The sequence below is a fragment of the Ambystoma mexicanum genome, chromosome 6q (genome assembly GCF_040938575.1).
Source record: "Ambystoma mexicanum isolate Mex_15411 chromosome 6q, UKY_AmexF1_1, whole genome shotgun sequence".
In the NCBI taxonomy this organism is placed as follows: Eukaryota; Metazoa; Chordata; class Amphibia; order Caudata; family Ambystomatidae; genus Ambystoma; species Ambystoma mexicanum.
The window spans coordinates 829,382,791-829,403,762 of NC_090937.1; the positions used below are offsets into that span (position 1 = coordinate 829,382,791).

The 20,972-nt window shown below is 42.0% G+C and overlaps 1 protein-coding gene across 4 annotated transcripts in view; it reads right to left on the minus strand.

Moving 5' to 3' along the window:
* FSTL5 (follistatin like 5) overlaps window positions 1-20,972 on the minus strand; it is a 3,721,575-nt gene that overhangs the window by 280,825 nt on the left and 3,419,778 nt on the right. The window lies entirely within an intron of this gene.

Sequence of the window (20,972 nt, forward strand, 5' to 3'; positions counted from 1 at the left end):
GGTACCGGTAATGGCACCAGTACCGGTAAACCCTTACCGCCTTACTACGAGGTCCCTTTGCGGGTTGGTACTTTAACGCCTGCTTTTTAGTAGGCGTTAAAAACCAACCTGCAAAGGGACCAGGGTGCTAATTACGGTACCGCAATTTGCGGCACCGTAATTAGCGCCTTCTCCATTCCCATAGAGCCCTATGGGGCAAAAATGGGAATGGGGAAGGGCAATGGAGGAAGGCGGAATTACCGCCTTCCCAACCTTGGAATAGGGCGGTAATTCCCCTTTCCTCCAAGGCGGTACCAGTAAATTACCGGCATGAACCATGGTGCTAATAGCACCATGGTTTACCGCACTACGTGTAATGAGGCCCAATCATCGTTACATGACAGCACTTGACTGTTGTGGTTTGTCATAGTACCTTATTTGCATAGCACGCATCTCTCACCAGTGTGACCAGAAATCACTGTTGACCTGTCAGAGGTCTGCATGTGGATCCTCAGGGGTTGGAGGGAAGTGTCGGTGGTTGGAATGTAGGATGGTGGAATTCGTTGTCCACCCTGATCAATGTTATGATTGGTGCATCTTTGTACATCACTTGTCTTTAAGCAGAGGCTTTTAACAAGGTCTTCAAGGCCCATATCGCCAGATAAAGCCAGAGGGTGTGGTTTACAAAGCTATGATGTGCCTACGGAGAAGTCAGTCTGCCGGGACTGGTTGCTGGAAACTGGGAGAGGAGGGACCATGTATGCCAGTCTGGCCCAGCAAGGCAAGTGAGTGGCAGTCGGAGGTATGAAGATGACAAATCGGGGCTTTGTCTGCCAGGTGTGGGCCTGCAAGGCTTTTGTACAATGTGGCAGAGCCATCCACCCAACATCTGATTAGGGTGCATAGGGGGGAGGGCAGAGAATTCAGAGGGCCTGAACTGTGGCTATCTCGTGGGGCTCGGGCAAGGGTGGCAGCCGTGCTGGTCCCAGGGTACTCAGCGTGGCGCTTCCATGATAAAAGAGAACACCACGCCAAGAGCCCTGGTGGCAGGGCCCTCGGTGTGGTGCTCCCTTTGATAATGGGTGTGCCTCACTGATTGCCCTGCAGCACTGGTAGCAGGGCTCTCAGCCCGGTACTGCCTCACATCAAGGGAAGGCTGTGCTGACAGCCGTGTCACTACTCTGGTTGCAGCGATCTCTGCGGCGTGCTCCCACTCATCATGGTAGCACCACTGACAGCCCTCCCACCGGCACAGCAACACTGAGGGAAGGACGTGACTTCGAATTTCCAGGCAATACGTGATTCCCGAGCCATACCGGCCTGTATGAGTGCCACATCACGTCCCCAGTACATAATAAGACTTCTAGAATGTTGCTCACCAATTATGTGCAACTAGGTCCACATGGTGGGGATCATAGTTCATTTCGGTACTTATGCATATACAGTTTGTGGATGTTTTCCAGCCTTTGTAAAGATTGCTGCCACTGTACTGCAAATAACTGCTTGGCCTTTAGATTTAAATATAATTTGCATCTAGATGGTGAATGGTTAAGGACTTTTATGTGCATGGGTAAACTATGCCCTATCGCGCGTAATCAGGATATTGCAAGTCACCAAACAGTTCCGTGACCAAATTGAGGGCAGAACTCTGAGGGGACTTGCAATATCCTTTTTTCATATGGTAGGGACTATTTTATTACTTTGACCAAACACTGGCATCCCTTTTAATTCCTGGCTTCTTGCTTATTCCAGTGTAAGAGATCTTCCATGTGTTGATCCGTATAATCAATGGAGAATCTGTTTGGATTTTATAAAGCTAATATGCAGCTTTGAATATGTTGCAGAAAATTAGTTTACACATTTTGAGAAAATACATTGAAAAAACAAACGTTTTCATTTTGTGCCATAAATACTATGCACTTACTTGCTCACGTGTGTTACACTTCTATTAACCTTTCTTCCATAAACATTTCCTTAGCAATTAATCACTGTCACAGAAAACTATTTAATAAACAAGGAATTTGTAAAGCTTGAAACAGCTTTAATTAATTGCTGCAGTGACAGCTGGAATGTTGACCTTTGCTGGCTCAAGCAGAAGGCATTGTGACGCCACAGCTGAAGCGCAACAACTGATTATAGAGCAGTTCTGATGTCATTTTTGTATTACATGTCAGTTGTGATGTCACAATAGCCTGTACTAGCCTGTATTAGTCTGAAGGCTGCCCTATATTATATTAGAATTAGGAGCTATGTTTGCTTAGGTGGATTTGGGAGTGTTATGTTACTGTGAGCGAGCACAGAACCAACTGTAGGGGTCAATTCCCTATTCTGCAAAAACACAATTAGAAATGATTTCCCATATGTAAGGGAAATCTGAATTGACAATGCAGACATCTTCAAAGCGTAGGACAACTGAATAACATTTTCAACGACATTGCACTAATACATTTATACGAGTCAGATATCCATAAACCTTCACATGAGACAGACTTCTGCTGAGGGGTTTGAGTTCCAGCATGAGCATGTGAACAACATGTTCCCTCATGCAAAAACATCTCCACTAAATATTTGAAATAACATTTTATCCAGATTATAATTCTAAATAAGATTGCCGCGGGCAAACTTTGGAACAATCTCCCCCTGCTACTTAAAGCCACTGCTGACCACTTCTGTTTGAGAAGAGCTTTGAAAACTAACCTATTCTAATTTCCGGCTCCTCCATTGGTTTCTCTTCGACTGAGCAGTTCTCCTTCCTAGCGCCATGATGCCTTTGGGCGACCATGCGCTTTACAAATTGCAATAACATAACATAACATAATGATATCAATGAAACTTGTGTGACATTCTTTAAAGGATGGTTTAAGAAAAGATATTCTAACCTAGCCCGATAGCAATAATAAGGAGTCATTAAAACATATATTTGGTTTCTCTTGGCACAACACAGCTGAAAAGCAAAGGAGCTCTGATAATGTAAAGCGGTCTTCAAGTATACACTGCTTACATTTTGGCAGCCTTGCTGCTCATGGCTCTGTAAGAAAAGAGGTAGGATGGTTGTTAATGGGAAAGAGGGAGAGGCAGATGTGAAGCATGTGGTCTTGATGCGTGCCAGCTGGAAGTACCCGATTCTTCAGCGTTGGTGTGATTTTTTGGGGGTTTTTGGCCGGGGGAGCCATGAGATTTTAGTTTCATCTAAAGGACAGAGCCCTAAGTCAAACATATGAAGTCAGTGTTGGTTAGCGGCTGGTGTGTGGGTAAGTGGTAGTGCTATTGCAGTGATCTCTGGTGTTCTGATAGGGCCTCATTACGACCCTGGCGTTAACCATGACGCTATTAGCGCCATGGTTGACGCTGGTAAATTACCAACTCCGCCATGGTGAACGGCGGAATTACCGCCCCATTGCAAGGTTGGCGGGGCGGTAACTCCCCATTCACCATGGGCCCTTCCCCATTCCCATTTTTGCCCCCATAGGGCTCAATGGGAATTATGGTGCCGTAATTAGCTCCTAGGTCCCTTTGCGGGTTGGTTTTTTAATGCCTGCTAAAAGCGTTAAAGTGCAATCCACAAAGGGACCTTGTAATCAGGCGTTAAGGGTTTAACGGCGCTGACACCTTTTACGGCGCCGTTAACCCCTTAATGCCTTGGTTGTAATGAGGCCCATAGTGTATTATATTTGTAATTAGTACCCGGCGAGGGCGCAATCAGAATGCAAGAGCCCTCGCCGAGTCATTACCAGGCCGGCAATCCCTCTGTCGGGATTCCACGGCCTTTGAACCCGGCGGGGGGGCGTGGCAACTCCTCAGCCAATGAGGAGGCTCGAAGCGGGGCCATCCCCGCTCCGAGCTTCCCCACGGCTGAGAAGCTGCCTTGGGGAAGTCTTTTTTTCTTTTTTATTCCCTTCCCTTTCCATCCTACCACCCCTTCCACTTACCTTCTTGTTCCTGTGTCCCCGGGTGGGGGATGATGGAAGCCTCCAGCCGTGTGGAGACTCGGAGCGGGGCCATCCCTGCTCCGCGCCTCCACACGGCTGGAGGCTTCCCTCGTCCCTTGCTGGGGACGCAGCTACTTTTTTTTCTCTTCTTCTTCTTCTTCTTCTTCTTCTTCTTCTTCTTCTTCTTCTTCTTCTTCTTCTTCTTCTTCTTCTTCTTCTTCTTCTTCTTCTTCTCCCCCTGCACTCTCAACCCCACTTACCTTTTTTTTTATTCTTTCTTTGAGAGCCGACGCGCTAGTGCGCCCGCTCCCGATGGCTGCCATGGAAAGAGAAAACGGACTCTGTTTTCCATTTCCATGGCGGCCATTTTCTTGGTTGTTTCTTTTTTATTTTTTTTCTGTCCCGAAACGCTGCAGCGTTTCAGGACAGAAAACATGCTTTTAGTGCCCCGGTCACGCCGATATTGCGGGCCAGGGTACTAATAGCAATATGACCCTCGCGGCGGGGGCATTACCGACTCAGGTAATGCGCCGGGGCCTTCATCGGTAATGCCCCCGCCACTCGGGTCATATTGCTTAAGAATATGTCTCAGTATGAGGGTTGGTTGTATGTATATTGTAAGATGTTTATATGGTAAAGGGAATGATTAGGTGAGACACATACCTTTGGTTTACACCATTTGTTTAGATTGTGTTGACATGCTTGGTTATTGTTGCGGTTGCTGATTGTTCTTGCTGTATCATTTGGGTTTGAAGGGCAAGGTAATATCAAAACAAATGATTCCATTCCCCTGTACTTCTTGTCTGGACCTTGTGTAAGTGAGACTGACTGGAAGGAGTCTTATTCTGTGTACTTCTAGCCTGGCAACTTGAGTGATGACCAATTGCATGCTAAAACAAGTTGGTGTGGTTGATTATATTTGTGGTGATGTTGTTTGAATAGCCAGGTTTTCAGGGTTTTTCTGAAGGTTGAGGTTTTCTATTTGCAGTATCCTGCAACTATGTTTCGACTTGGATTTCAGGAGTTAGCTTGATATGACAGAGATAAAAATGTCATCAGTGACATCTCGACAGAATGCTTAGTATTGTCACGAAAGCAGTGTTACTGGATTCGAACATTGACAATGGTTTGTAGTAAATTTATTTCCCTTGGTTGAATTCTGGCCCTCTGCAGTGAAAGGGACAGTGGACATTGCACAGAGATTGATTGGGAGTCACTCAAGTGTTTGGATGGCTAAGGTGATATGTTTGGATTTTTGAACTCTTGCAAGAATTCTAGCCGCTGTGTGTTGAACTCTTTGTAGCTTGTTCAATGGGTAATCCAGGAGCACCAGACAATGGGTGTTAGTGTAGTTGAGTTATTCAGAGTACTATACAACCACTGGTTATGATTGGGTACCTAGGTCACGTGGGCATAAGAACCCACCCCCAATAACAGGTCATCATTGTCTTCACTAAATACACGACAATTAATTTGTTCTTCAAACTATAGTGCTCTTCAATACACAGCCCACCATGATTGGTTTGGCACCCTTGTACCCCTCTAGAATAGTCCACACGCTAGCTGCACACAGGCTACCATCCCAGGTGCATGGACGCTCGGCGTGATCATGCCTCCCCTCAAATTAACCCACTATCTATCAACACTCCTTCAGTTTATCAGACAATTAGGCTTTTGAACTTGGCCTTGTAACTGTTGACTTTGTCTGGGAAATACAGGGAGTATAGCTTCACTCTGTCTTCTAGTTTCAGCAGTCTTACCCAAGCTATTTTGATCTCACCTATGTGACTTGGAGACCACTCTTTCCGAGCCATTTGCATCATGTAATGCTATTGAATGATGAACTGTAGAGAGATTTTGTTTTGTTTATGCTGCTTCAAACAGAAGCGTGCTCCTTCCTCACATTCACTGTAGCCTTCTTGACAGGCATCAGTTTGACGTTGGTCTTTATCTTTTGGGTTCTGGGCCAGCCGAATCTTCTCTGAACTTGCCTCGCCATTAGCAATTTCCAGCTGTGCCACTTATTTGAAAGTCTTTTTCTTGTTCATAAAGTTTCAGGGGCCTGCTAAAATGCATTGTGGAACATTTAGGTTATATACATTCCAATGCATATACATTGGCACACCACCGCAATCTAATTCACTACATAGCCAACCTTATGAATTCATTTCCCTACTTGCGTTTCTGCAACTGTACAAGTGTAAACTGATTTACATAATCTTCATCATTTCTGTAGTATGAGCATCTTCATCTCCAGCCCGAAATTGTGCTCATCTATACCATCTATTCTCCAATTCTTAGAGAATGCTTTACGTTTCTTCCCTTCATTCAACCTGTAGATATGTCAGCTCCTTTTTCATGTGACGTCATTAGGCTCCTCTTATTGTTCAAATGCACATTTCTTCTGTACTTCATCCAAAAGAATGCCATGTCTCTGTGAATCTAGGTAGGGTTCTCACTGGATGTCTTGTCTCGAAGGTTCTCTGAAGTATTAATATACTACATGGAACTGCACGTGTCATCTCTGCTTCCCAACATACAGGCACATGGGGTGGAGCTTGGAGTGTGATGTCTGACTGTACCTCTACACTGGTACTCCAAGTTGCCTCATTAATGTTCTGTAAATGGTGGGGGACACAGGCCTTTCTGATGAATCTACTTGATTGCTAGCATTGATTGTCTTTAGAATGTAGAAGTGATGGAAGGCTCTCAGTTCTGAAATAGATTATCTTTGTTACAGATTCCATCTCCAGGATTAGTGGTGTTGGTCTTTCTTAACTGGATATTTTTGGATCTGTCCAATTTAGTTTCTGAAGTGTGTTGTAATGTAAGGTCTTGGGGTGGTGTTGATGTTGAGTTACTGCCCCAGGGTGTTCAAATTCATGCATAATTGCAAAAGCTTTATTTTGAGCATGATGATCAAATCCTATTGCGCATGTGTAATGGCCATCTTTTCTTCAGTGTGTTTCTATTGCGTGCATGTGGAGATGAAGCCATTTTGTATGTTTGCAGCTAATTTTCTCTGTAGACTTTCTTGAGCACCAGTTTTCATGTTGGAGTAGCTAGATATGTTTAGAGTCAAACATTTAATGGCTGGTTTCATTTTGTGAGAACTTGAAAGACTTCCTTGGCCATATTGCCACACGATATGAATGTTGGCAAGTAGTTTGTTGTTCCTGACAGGTTTCCACTCCTAGTCTGGGGTTTTGGTGGAATGATGTATTTCAAGAAGCATGTTCAGCTTGCTTTTCTTTCATGACCTGATAACTGTTGTGTGAGGTTTATAGGCTTTGGTATTGATGGTGCTTAGGAGAACATGCTGAAGGGATAGAACGGTGATCTCCCCAGGAAAACACAAACATGGAGCATACAGTGGTTAAATGCATGTTGCAAAAGCCTCACTCCAGAGTCTTTCCAGGTGTGTGTGTGGGATGTTTAACTAGTTGCTAGAAGAACAGATGAGAAAAATGTCAGAGGAAGGGAAGGAGGCCCATGCTAACATGTTCATGCATTTCAAAGAATTCATTTAATTCCATTACTATTCAATTGTATTCCTTCAAATCGGAGTCAATCAAAAATGGGACACAAGGTGAGTCTCATTAAACTTCTTTTAGTTCACAGACCCACTGGGCCAATTATTTATCTTGTAGTTATAGAAAGGACTGTACCCACTCTGGCTTCATACCTTTCCTGAAAAACACATGAGGAATGCAAGAACATGTTTGAGGGAACACAAGTGTAAGAAATAGAAACTCAGGAATGAGCAGCCAAAAAAAAGCTATTGTTGAGTTGGGATTCTCTGTGATTCACTGAAGAGAAAGGTTTGGGTTTGAGCAGATGGAGGATGACGGGAACCAAAGGCCAGAATTTAGGAGAGATCTATGTGCTTTTTACATCAAGTTTCAGACAGATAATTTAAATAGTGCTACTCAATGGAGGGTAAGGGAATTTGAAAATGACATTTGCAGTAAAGATCTGTAGGAAAGACAAAATTTCTATGAGAATAAGTACACCCGACCACACTGTTGTGCTACTCAGATAACGTTTTCAAACCACAACAGCTGGTGTGTCCATTATTCTGATGATGAAAACCCCAGTACATGCCTGGGTCTTACTCTTCCGTCTACGAATATAGTTTGTTTCGTAGAAAATGGGGCGATCGCCCAAAATATATCTTCGCTTTAGGTTATATCAATTTCCAACCTATGCCAGGACTAAATTATGGAATTGTAGCCAAGGTGGTACCGGCTCAGGCCTATGCCATTTTTGTTTTCCAGATGATGTGAGAGAAACCCTAAAACATCTAGCGATCTACTGTGAATCATTCAAGGTACCTCGAGAACGTTTCTTTGATTTGAACCCTGTGAATAAATCAGATATTGTCATGGAAACATTGTGGAAACGATGCAAGGCTGGCTATAGTTTACGCATGACCTTGAAATTGATAGAATTACTCTCACTTATTGAACCAAAATTATCTGAGGCATTGTTGACCACATAATGTTTATTGGTTGAAGTGCAAAATGTATTTGTTTTTATCTTTGACAAATGTATTATAATGATGTGAAGATTTTCTACTTAATTCTGTAAATGGCTTTCAAATTATGCATTCATTTACCAGGAGTTGTCTATATGAACTAAATCTTCCTTTTTAATTTCTTTCGTGATGCAAAATACTTTTATATTTGTTGATTTATCAAATTGTATTGTAACTTGTCAAATTTGTAAAGGTTTTTCTTTTTATAAACTAAGAACAATAAATAAAATGTTTTAAAAAACAGTACATGCCTGGGTTATAGTTACATGGTAGGTACTTTATGATGTGAATGTGCCTTTCAAATTATCAGTTTCTCTGACAAATATTTGTTGGCTTACTTTAATAAGTGTTTTGCGGACGACATACAGCTCTCCCTCAAGCTGCCATCCTCTACCTCCTCCCCCTCCTCCCTCATACCTGACTGCCTGACTGCCATTCAGGCATGGTGCTCTGCCAATGAGCTCTGCTTTAATGCCAGTAAGATGGAGGTCCTTCTCATTGGGATGCCTGTTTCTCCTCACTCTCTGGCCAGCCTCCTTGGCTCTCCTCACCCACTTGTGAGGCAAAATACCTCGAAATCATCTTTGACTCCACTCTCTCTTACTCTCTCTACATCACAGAACTTCCCAAGAAGACCTACTTTCAGCTCCACCTGCTCAGGAGCATTCTACATTTCCTCACCTTTCCCCTGAAGCTCAACGTCTCCAGAGCCCTGGTTCTTTCTAGGCTGGACTACTGCAACAGCTTGTTCCTCAATTGGCCTTGTTTCTCCAAGCACAGAGGGGGAGGTAGATCACTTTCCTCACCTGGCTTCTCCCTCTGGATTGGTCTCCCTCCCCCCTCAGACTTATGCTGGATCTTCTTATGCTCTGGAATGTTCTCAAGACTTTTGTTTCCGCATCTTCCTCCCATGCTAACATTCCCTCTGCCAATGCAACTGGGACCTTGTCCCTTCAGAGTCATGCAGGGGCCAACCCCCGCCCTACCAGTCCACCAGCATCCCTTGCCAGCACTTGTACTCGGGCTCTCTTCCTCAGACTAGTCCTAACCTGGTCCTCCCTGTCCACTGCACTTAAACGCCCTTCCCCCTCTCTTTCCCCTTGTACTTGCCCTCTTCGAACCTCCAGCACTTACCCACCCCACTCCCTTTGGGCAGCCCACCCCTGCGCTTCTCCCTTTACTCCCCCTTGCACTTACCACCTTATCCTATACTTGCAAGGTAGGATTGTGACAATGATAATATAACCATTTGTTGTTCTACTTCTTTCCCATGACCCCTTCCCCACAACCTTTTTCTTGTGGCTCCTGGAAACACTTGTGTATAGGCGTCATACAGATGTCCAATAAATGAATAAATAAATCAAATACTGACTACTCATTTAACAAGGACACATGTATAACCTGTTAATCATACTACTAGCATTTTACAGTGAGAATATATAATAACAGAGTGTGTACCCCTTCCAAATCGCCAATGAATTTCAGGCACTAACATTCCATTTCTAAAATAAAGTGTCTGAAGATGTTTTCTCAGTAGCCAACACAAAATTAATATTTGACTGTCATATTATTCTAAGAAAGAAATGCTATGCAGGTTACAGTACTTCTTTTGTGACCTAATTGTATGCATAATGGTTGAGATATCAGACCAAATGGTATTATTGTAATCCATTGTCCCCTAAGAATGCCAGCAGTGCACATCTACCTATATATATATATATATATATATATATACATCCAAAATTGTGTGTGGGTTTGTGGCAAAGTGTTGTTCCTTATACAATTCCACACTTGTTAATCAACCAGCAACACATGTTGAACAGTTAGTTACCTGTTAGGACCCTCTGGACACCACTGGCTACATGACATTTGGACACCTCACCCCATTCCCTGGATTTCAGCACAGGCCAAAATGTGTTTGTGGTTTTGTGGCTTGGCAAAGTATTTTTCCTCACAATTTTCCACACAGCTTTACCAATCTGCACCAAATATTGCATAGTTACCTGTTAGGACCTTGCGGACACTACTGGCTAAATGGTATTAGGACACACCTACCCCTTTCGCAGGATTTCTGCACAAGCCAACATGTGTAGGTTTTTGGCTTGGCGGAGAATTGTTCCTTATACAATTCCACACTGTTTCACCAATTTACACCAGAATTTGCATAGTTACCTGTTAGGACCTGCTGGACAATACGGGCTACATGACATTTGGACACCCCACCCCGTTCCCCAGATTTCAGCACAAGCCAAAATTTGCTTGTGTGTTTGTGGCTTGGCGAAATGTTGGTCCTTATAAATGTCAACACTGTTTTACCAATCTGCAGCAAATATTACATAGTTACCTGTTAGGACCCTCCGGACATTACTGGCTAAATGACATTTGGACACCCCGCCCCTTTCCCGGGATTTCAGCACAAGTCAAAATTTGTTTGTGGGTTTTTGGTTTGGCGAAGCATTGTTCCTCATACAATTCCACACTGTTTCACCAATTTACATTACATTGTGCATAGTTTCCTGTTAGGACCCTCTGGATAATATTGGCTACATGACATTTGGACACCCCACCCTGTTTCCCCGGATTTCATCACAAGTCAAAATTTGTTTGTGGGTTTGTGGCTTGTCGAAGTGTGCCTTATACAATTCTGCACTGTTTCAACAATTGCACCAAATGTTGCATAGTTACCTTTTAGGGCCCTACGGACATGACTGGCTACATAATATGTGTACACCCTACCCCTTTCCCCAGATATCAACACCTTCACACATTAGACGGTTGCCTGAAATCAGTGAAACATCAATGTGGTCGTAGTTGGACCGGTCTCGTCATGAGAAACAAAACTACAGATCCCTATGGTACCTTCAAAACCATGTTTCAAGGTCCTAGGATGCACAGTTCTAACATATGTGCACCACAATGCACCGTAATGAACTGCACCATGCCAGAGTGAGGTGACAGGTGGGAAGAGAGCGCAGAAGGTCCCAGTATGCAGCAGCACCCCAACTCCTTCCTCCCCCCAATGTCTGCTCGGGGGAATGTCAGCCAGCCACACACACCCATTTTCAGTGCCGTTTACTTCATGGTGCAAAGCACATGAAGCAATATGTGAACCGGAACAGCGACATACAGGATCATTGATTTTCAACAATTGATGAGAGTGTTATCACAGGTTCTTTTGCTAGTGTCTTACACAACCAAAACCATCAACTATTGTTTCTTCAGATTTCTTAGAGTTTTGTCTAATAGACAATCTAAGTCTCACCATTTCCGTAGTTTGGTATTGTGGGCATGAACAGCCATGAACGGGACAAAGGGAAGTAATTTACTCAATTCACGCCTATATCTTTGAAGTCCCTAAGGATGCAGTGGAGTAGCACAAGCTCAGCATATAGATAGCACATGTTATCTTCCTGTCATTCTAATGTGACTGGCCAAGTAGTACAGAATAGGAACTAAGTGTTTCTGTCTCATAGAGTGTAATGGAAATTTGCCCATCTCATTGTGAACTTGAAATATGGTGCATGAAGGAGATACAATGCTAGTCAATGGCAATGTTATAACTCCATTAAAATGTAAACATATTGAATAATATTGCAAACAATAATACACATTACCAAGTGGCAATATAACCTGTTCACCAGGCTTGATAGGACTGATCTTTCCCCTACTGGCCTTTCACTCAGAACACTTTTTAATTTCAAGTCTTACCAAAACACTAACAGAAATGTATGATTCTGACAAGTGTATAATTCACTAATTCCTCTGAAATCTTACCGACACAGTGAAATACAGATGAGAACCTACATGGGGTTGTTATGACCTTGTTTTTTCTGAGAACAAATGGGGTATGCTTTACAAGTGCAGGTGTGAGAATGCACACAGATACTTGCTAGGCTCATTAAACTGACAAGACTGGAGGAAGTGATAAGTTGGAGTTCACTTTTCAATGGGGGTGATGAATATTTGGAGTGGATTCATTTTTACTAACACAGGAAGTTTTTGTTGGAGTCTCATTTTGACTCTAGCACGTTTCACTGCTACAGAGATTTTGAACAGATGAGTCTTGAGATTTACATCTGGGAAAATTAAATTCTGAGTATATTCACTTTTTTTAAATTATTCATTTGTGTTCAGGTATGGAGGGATGTTACACTAGAAGTGGTGCATTTATCATTTGAGAAGGTAGGATTCACTGGTGTAGATGCCAGTGATAGTGCCAGTAGTACCTTTAATGTGATGCAGCAAGAATCGTTTGCATCCTGAAGGTTGTCCAAAATCCAATTAAGATTGAAACTCATTTGTCAATACTGCTGCAATACTTCTGCAAGAATTGTAATTGTGTGGGAAATTTAGTATCATGGTCTTCCAGAAACAGTTTAGTAACATACCCTACCACTTAATTTTCTTCAGGTCTTAATTATCCCAGGGAGATATTTAAGGGGATTGACAGTCTATTAATCCTGTAACCTATGTGCTAGCACAATTCACTCCCATGTAATCCTGTTACCGATGTGCTAAGTCAATTCACTTTGATTTGATCAGATTCCTTCAAAGCCTATTTTATTAATAAGATTGAACAAATTAAAACTGATATTTATTAACAAAAATCGTTTTCCTACCATGCACTGTGGAGTCTTGCCACTGCAACCTGGTTACAAATATAGGAGCATAGTTTGCTTTTTAAGATATGAAGTATGTTTATTTTCATAGATTGTTTGGTAATGTATCCTACTTATACATTTCTTCAGTTTTGAAAAATCCACAGGAGCACTTCAAGGAATTTGAAAATGTCTTAATGCTGTTACAAATATGCTAGCTCAATTATATCCCATTCTAGCATATTACTTATAACCCTGTTTAATAAGATTGAACACATTACAAACTGAGATTTTATTTACAAAAACACATTTTCCAACCATGTCTTGTGGAGTCTTTGTATACATTTCCTGATCAGGAATTAGTTTGCTTTACTCTCCCAATCATTGTGTCATTTCCTTTCCTGAATGAAACCCACCAAGTGTGAAGATACATGAATCCTTTCTTTTCTCTTAGAATGTATACCCGACAAAATCTCTTTATTTTGGCTTTCCTTAATCAAGTTTTTATTGGCCAACTTTTTTCCCAAGCTTTTAACTAAAGGGACAGATGATCCCCTTTTGAATGCCTTGTCTAGACTCTTCTGACAATGCGACAACCACACTATTTTGGCCCTTTACCTTTTGGTGAAAATTCTAGAGAAATGTGTACCGGGTCACCTTTCCATCACTTGAAACAGCCCAGAAATTATGGAGCTATCAATCATGCTTACGATTCAGACGCAACACTGCAATAAGTTACCCTGCAGAATATGAATGTTGTTTTGCGTTTTTGGGAAACTGATGAGGCCTGCTTACTTGTGCTTCTGGATTTCCCAGCTGTGTTTGACACAGTTGCCAATGAGATTTAGTTACATAGTCTATCATGCCAGAGGAGTTTGGTGGGGCTGACTTGGATCACCACCTTTCTGTACTGTGGATATCAGTTTGTGCAGGTGGACTCAGTGAGCTCTGGTTGCCTTACCATGCATTGTGGATATCTTTGTGGATCTATCTTGCCACCCTTGTTATTTATTATCTACTTGGAAGCACAGATAGACGTAGTATTCAGGTCAGTCTTATAGTATCTCAGGGTGGCACCCACTTACCACTCAAGGTGTCTTCAACAACCTGGTTATGTATATCTCTTGTGTATCTCTGGTGGCATAAGAAGCACCCAGAGTCAATAAATTGCAGGATTGCCTTTTCACAGGTTTAAATGGGCTTAATGTTCCAATCAAATGTTATCTTCTGCTGCGCCAAATGTGTGGAACGCCCTACCTGTGTATATCCATCTCCTCTGTACACTCCCCTCCCCTTGCCAAGCCATGAAAGGTATTTTTTCTGCTTATGTGCATATATGATGTTTTGCTTTCGTAATATGTACACAAATATGTTTACTTATTTATTTATGTTTTAACCATGCAGTATATATGTTAACATTAAATCATGTTGATTATTGTTTTTTTAACCATTTTCCTTTAGCTATTTCTTTGCCAAATTATAAATATTTGATCTGTACAGTGTTTGCCAATAAATAGCTTATTACCCCATATCTTTAGTGGGCATCTCCCAAAGTTGCAGGTAACACACCACAGCATGCTAGACATATTGAGAATATTAAGCTAGTACCAGAATTCATGGTTTTATGCAAGTGGGTTTTTGTTTTGATTTCTCTTCCTTTGAAGGTAATACAAAGAAAAATACAGAAAAGTCATTCTGCAACAGTATTGCAGACAGTGTGGGAGACACGTCATTTGAAGTCAAATATGGTTTAAGAATCACCTGGATTGCAATATTTTTTATAAAAATATTTTGGTATGAACATTGTAGGACAGGTCATTGTGGAAATCATGAATGAAGGATGTGGCTACAACATGAAGCAGTTTTTTTTAAAGAATTAATATTGGATATTAGTCCATTTTGGTCAATTTTACTGGTGCCTTTTTATGCTGCTATTAGTTCAGAGCTGGCCTAGATATCATAGGATACCCTATCAAAGGAGATGAACATCTCTCTCTGTGTAAATATTGGGAAGGCATGGAACCCTTCTTATAAACGGTGTTCATCAGCTAAAGAGTGACAAACTTGCCTCGTCTATAAATCAATGTGAAGTCATAATAACAGACATAGGTCTCTTGCTAGGGAACTGTCTGGAATATAAGAGATTTATTTTAAAAGATATATGAGAATATGAATGGGGCCACAATCATGACATGTGCAGGCTAGCTCCAATGACACTTGGATTTTCACAAGTTGGGTACATTATACTGCTCCCTAAGGAAATTCCGGTCTCCTCCTCACTGTGCAATATTTATGAACATTCATTTTGATCTGATTAATACATTTCAAAATATGGCCTTCCACATGTGGGTGAGGAATGCCGTCTTTCCTGTAGGGCATGGTAAAATTGCCATGTCATCAAAATTCAAAACCATGTTTTATCGAATGTGATTGTAATGTGCTACTAATTTCACAAATATTTAATTTCCTTGTTCACCATTGTTCACTAGAGGCTTTCTGGCATAATATGATAATGCGTCAGCAAATTGTAGCACTAATACAATTCTTCAGAAGACAAATGTTCATATTGTATGGATGTCCATTTGTCAGCACTGTAAGCATAGGGTTGTTTCAATTGTATTCATGTTTTTGTCTGTAAATATGTATGATTTATTCTATTGCAGTTTCCGGCCGCATAGCTGAAGTGGGATGCACACAAGAGCATTGAATTTAGGCTGATGCTGAGCACATCATGCTTCAGCCCAGCGGCCTGGATCCGCAATCGGAGAGTGGGGCCATTGCAGGAAAGGTACGTTCAGGGACCAGTGAGACTTAGGGTTTACGGTTTGGGTGGTGGGAAGAAGGGGAGGGGCCACACAGCAGAAAGATGGGTGCGTGTATGACCATACTGAAAATGACCTTGTGGGAAGAGGGACAATGAAAAGAGGTATTTTGTGAGAAACATGATGATGTTCTCCCTACTAACCCGGTATACTCTGTTCAGGTGATCAGGTAAGGGCCATCACTTTTGGATCCTGATCCTGGGGTTGGACAAGCAAGGGAGGATCACCTGAGTGGAGGGTCATGAGGGATTGGGAGGAGGATATCCAAGGGTGAGACATGATATTCCCCCAGTCCCAGTAATACCTGAACCCACTATCCCTCAGCCTTCAAGAGGTACTTTCACCCATCTCCCCCTCTCCATTTCCAACCAACATTGAGACGAGGAAGAGGCAACTGGGAGCAGTAAGGATTTCCCATTGAAACATCATTGGGGAAGTACGGGAAACCGACAATAGAAAGAACTTAAACTGTTCCACTGACAGAGTCAGGCATGTGTTAATTATCAGTCACACCTGACTCCACTTGACTGTTTTCACAACTATAAAAGGTGTGGTCTTTTTTAAGAGAGTGAGTGAGCTTGGGATGCATATGGAACCAGAGAAGCCAAGGAGCTCAGGGCTGCAGAAGGAAGGATCCAGAGGAGAGCGGCATGTCACGACGCTGGCCCAGTGTTTGTGAGGGGTTGCAGTGTGGCTAGGGAGCTGTGTCTCCAGAGAGCCAGAGCGAGGCAGCTAGTATCCTGCTGGCGGTGTCCGTGGAATTGCTTGTTTCCTATGGCTGTGTGCCAGGCAGAAGGGTGTACGAGGGGCAGGTGGTGAGACCCTGACCTCGACCCAAAGCATCCAGGTGAGAAAACTCATCAACGCTACACTACCCGGTGGGTTTCGCATGAGAGATAGAGAGAGAGAGAGAAACTTTGGAGCGTGCAGGTGGGTGAAGCGGGAAAGGGAGTAAAGCAAATATGTAAAGAAACACTGTGTGGAAAGCGAGACTGGCAGTTTATGAAACAGAAAGTAAAAAAGAAGGAACAAGGAAAGAGGAAAGAAGGAGAAAGCATGCTAGTAGCACATAAGGAAATAAAAGGCACATTGCCAGTGTAGAAGTAAAAGATAAGTTTGAATTAATGAAAAGGGTGCAAATGACCCGGAGAGAAGGAAACATGTGCAGGTGTGTATGGAAGACTTAAAACAGGGTGCAAGAGGCATGATAGGAAAAGGACAGGTGCAAGTGTGCACGGCAGAAGGAGGGGAACATGGAAAAGGCACAACACTAAGAAAGTAAAGGAAGGTCCATGTGTGCACGACAAAGTAAAAAGGAAGACCGAGAGAAAGACAAAAACGGTGCAAGTGTGCACGACAAAGTGAAAGGAACGCAGATAGATGAAAAGGTTGCAGGAAGCACCAGAAGATTAAAAGCACAAAGGAAAGCAATTGTAAGAAATAAAGAGAGGGGCAAAGGATCAGAGTGGGTACGCTTAGGAAGAGCAAAGAGCCTGGCATTTTTTAAAGCCTATGATTCTAGCCCATGAAAGAACTGCATTTGAGAGAAACTGTATATAAGAAAAGGTACATCCTGACACGTTGAATTGGTGTTTGACACTGTAAGCGTCCTAAGCTTGGGGAAGGGAACCCTGAGAGGCCTAATAAAGAAAGCCAAGTGCATTTGGACAAAACTGAATTTGTGTTGTTAGTTGGAAGGGACCTGAGCTCGGGGAAGGGAACCCTGAGATGGCAAACCAAGTTGGAGACTTAATGTTTCCTTTTGTTGAAAAGATTGAAGCTTGGGTAATGGAACACTGAGAAGCTTAAACAGGAACTGTGTTATATTTATTTTGTGGTGTTTGGAACTTGAAAAAGGTGAAACTTGGGGAAGGTAACCCCAAGGAACACAAACGACACTGAAGGTATTTGAAACCACTGTCAGGACTTTGCAGAGAAGTTCTTACGAACATCAATTTTTGATTTATCTCATTTTTGTGACATTGACCGAACTTCACGTGGTGAGAAGAAACCGATTTTGTTTTGCAATTTTCTGCTGAACCACTATTTTCCTTTTTAAAGAAGTCCTATCACATTTTCGTAAAGAGTGAAGGCAAGCATAGGTTTAGATGCAGATAGACTTTTATTTTGGACCATTATGAACATTAGTTAAGGGAACCATACCTTTAGACGTTAGCGCCAGTCAGACATTACACCATCCCAGGAACCTTAGTAAATAAAGGTTTAAAAACAAACACCTTTGAGTCTGTGTGTCTCTTGATACCATGCCTGTCTCACAATGTCTTACTTCTTCTGCACTTACTTTACCAAACATTAACTTTGCCACATGTATCTCTTCATACTACAACGTATTCTGCCTTTCAGTTATTCTAACATTCACTTCACCATTACAGGGGAAAACCTCTCTTCTCTTACCACCCATATTCTTCCCCTCCATAACACCAACCTTAGAGCTAGCCTTACAATATCCATTGCCACCGTGAATTGGTGAAGATGCGGATGAAATAAAAGTAAAAAGAAGTGAATCCATGAAGAAGTTAATGTCTGGAAAAGTGAATGTAGAAGTAGTAATAGTAAAAATAATGTATTTTAGGTGACATAAAGGGGGATACCAAAAGAAAGCGGGACCTATCCAGCCTTCCACATCATTGTTCTTTGGTGAGTGACATTTGAACCTAGATATGTTTTAATTTTATGATTTCATGTTTTGTATTGCATTATTGATGTGCGGCTGTCTGTGTTTTGTTACGTGGAATACGCGTGGTAAATGTCTACTTTTCAGGTTAGGGATAGCTTTCCCTTTTCAGTGCCACAGGTTGTCGTCGCTCCCACAGTCTTTGCTTAGTGAGAACACCAGAAGTATGGGTTTGATGGAATCCTACCCTTGTGAATAGGGTCAATGATGCTAAACATTGTGGAGAAAGTGTTGAAAAATTCCTGTAAGAGACCAAGGCAAGTTGTAGTGGCTTGGATGTAGTTTAATCTTTCTCTGGCATCTAAAGACAGTGTTATCTGGGGATAAACAATGCAGTCTCTCAATATGATTCACCATTGGATATTTAGCATGTTTTATAAGTCCTTTAGTGGGTGAGGTTTTCCTCTTTTAAGAATTGATGTTGATTTTAGGATCAAGCCCCGAATATTGATGGTTAATTAGAGATTCCAACCTTTTCACTATAGTAGCACTATGAATCCTGATTTGAAAACTGGGTTGTGATACTGATTGATGGTCGCAACAGAGGGATGCAGTGTTCACTTTGTGACCATTAGTAAAGGTTGGAGGATCTACTGAGTGATAATGCCATGTACATTTTGGGCAAGGAGACCTGCTTCATTCAGTCACAGCCCTTGTGCATGGTGTGAAGGCATCATGAAGCAAGACACAGAAAATAAATTCAAAGTTCAAAACAAAATGATTTATTAAATCAAATGTCAGTATGGTAGATGGCCTAAATTGCCTTATGCTAAGGTGGGATTTCCCTACCTGAACGAAACTAAGGAAAGTCTAAAGCTAAGAGTTTAACTTAAAAGTCTGTCTGTGTCCAAAACCTGTCCTTGCCCTCACAACAAACTCTAAATAATATTTATTTATGTCAATAATAAAAGAAATGGCGATCAACACAACGTTCTGAGCTTCTTCCAGTTCTTAGCTTCCTTTTCAGCTCCCCTTCCCTGAGTTTAAAAAAGTTCCACAAAAGTCTTCAGATTATCTTTTCCAAGTTTAAAACAGTTCCACAAGTCCTTGAGCTTCTCTTCCCCAAGTTCAAGGCATTACAGTTCCACACAATCCTCTTGGTTCTTTTCCCCAAGTTCCAGGCAACACAGTTCAATCCTCGAGACAGCATTTGCAGTTCATCAAGTCCCAGGTTTCGCTTCCCCAAGATTTCAACATAGCAACTGAAACTAGTTTCAGTCTTTCAAAGTTCAAAACAACTATAGGTCCACTTGACCCCCCTTCTGGTTCATCTTACCAGTTCACTCACAGTGTTTCTTCTTGGTGTATTTCACAAGGTCTTTAACTCTCACAATTTAGGGCTCACTGGTCTGGGCGCAGTTATCAGACCACACGGTCCACCAATCACAGGTCGCTAAACCAGGAGCCCTATCCTCTCCAACGGTTTATAGTCATAAAGTCAAATGAAATAATATCGAAAGTCATAATGCCTAAAACAAAAAGTCGAAGAAAAAAAATGTCAAATTTTTTTTGTGGTTGTTTTTTGTTCGAAATGGGTGGGTTTCCCCCAACTCCCCTTTTTTTGTTTTTTGTTTTACCCCTTTTTTTTTACCCCCGTAATCCTAAAAAAACATGTAAATAAAAAAAATAAAAAATAAAAAAAAAAATTCCCGACATTATTGTTTAGACATTTTTGCAATTCGATATTATTTTTTCGACACTATGACTGCACACCCCCTCCAACACCCACAGGTTATTCTGTACTTGTCCATGTGTACAGATTCACATTTACTTAGCTTCCGTTTGTCGACCACTTGGCTCTGTGTGCAGTTTTACACTCTCCTGGATTCTCCTGGTTAGCATCTTGGCTCTGCCATAACGTGTGACACACATCTTGCCAGCATTTGGCCTTGACGCACTGTACCTATTCATAAAGTTCACTGTGCGGTGGTGTTTTTCATGCTCCACCTTTCTATTGCATTTTTTCACACTTGCGCTCTTTTCTGAATGCTGCTTTCAAAAATTGCTGTGTTCCCTTTTGGCTTTCATCTGCTATTGGCTTTGCCCATAAATTTGTATTCTATTCCATATTCAATAAGCTTGCTTTAGCTTAGTTTCAAGTGTTCAATCAGTTCGGTATTCAATATACGTTATTCAGCCGTGTTTCAAAGTTTCATTCAGTTCTTTATTCAATTAGCATTGTTTAACGTTTTCCTTCAGTTCAGGATTCAATATAGCTCATCCAGTACTTAATTGCTGTGCATAGCCATCTATGAGTGTCCAGGTGTTGATTGACTTCCCCCTGACACTGACACTCTCCCTTCTTCAGCGTTCCTCTCTGGTTTCTTTGCTTCTTCCTTTCTGCCTCTCAGATCAGTGGGCCAGCCTCTGCAAGCCTCGCCCGCACTCTGGATGTTGTCCTACCCACACCAG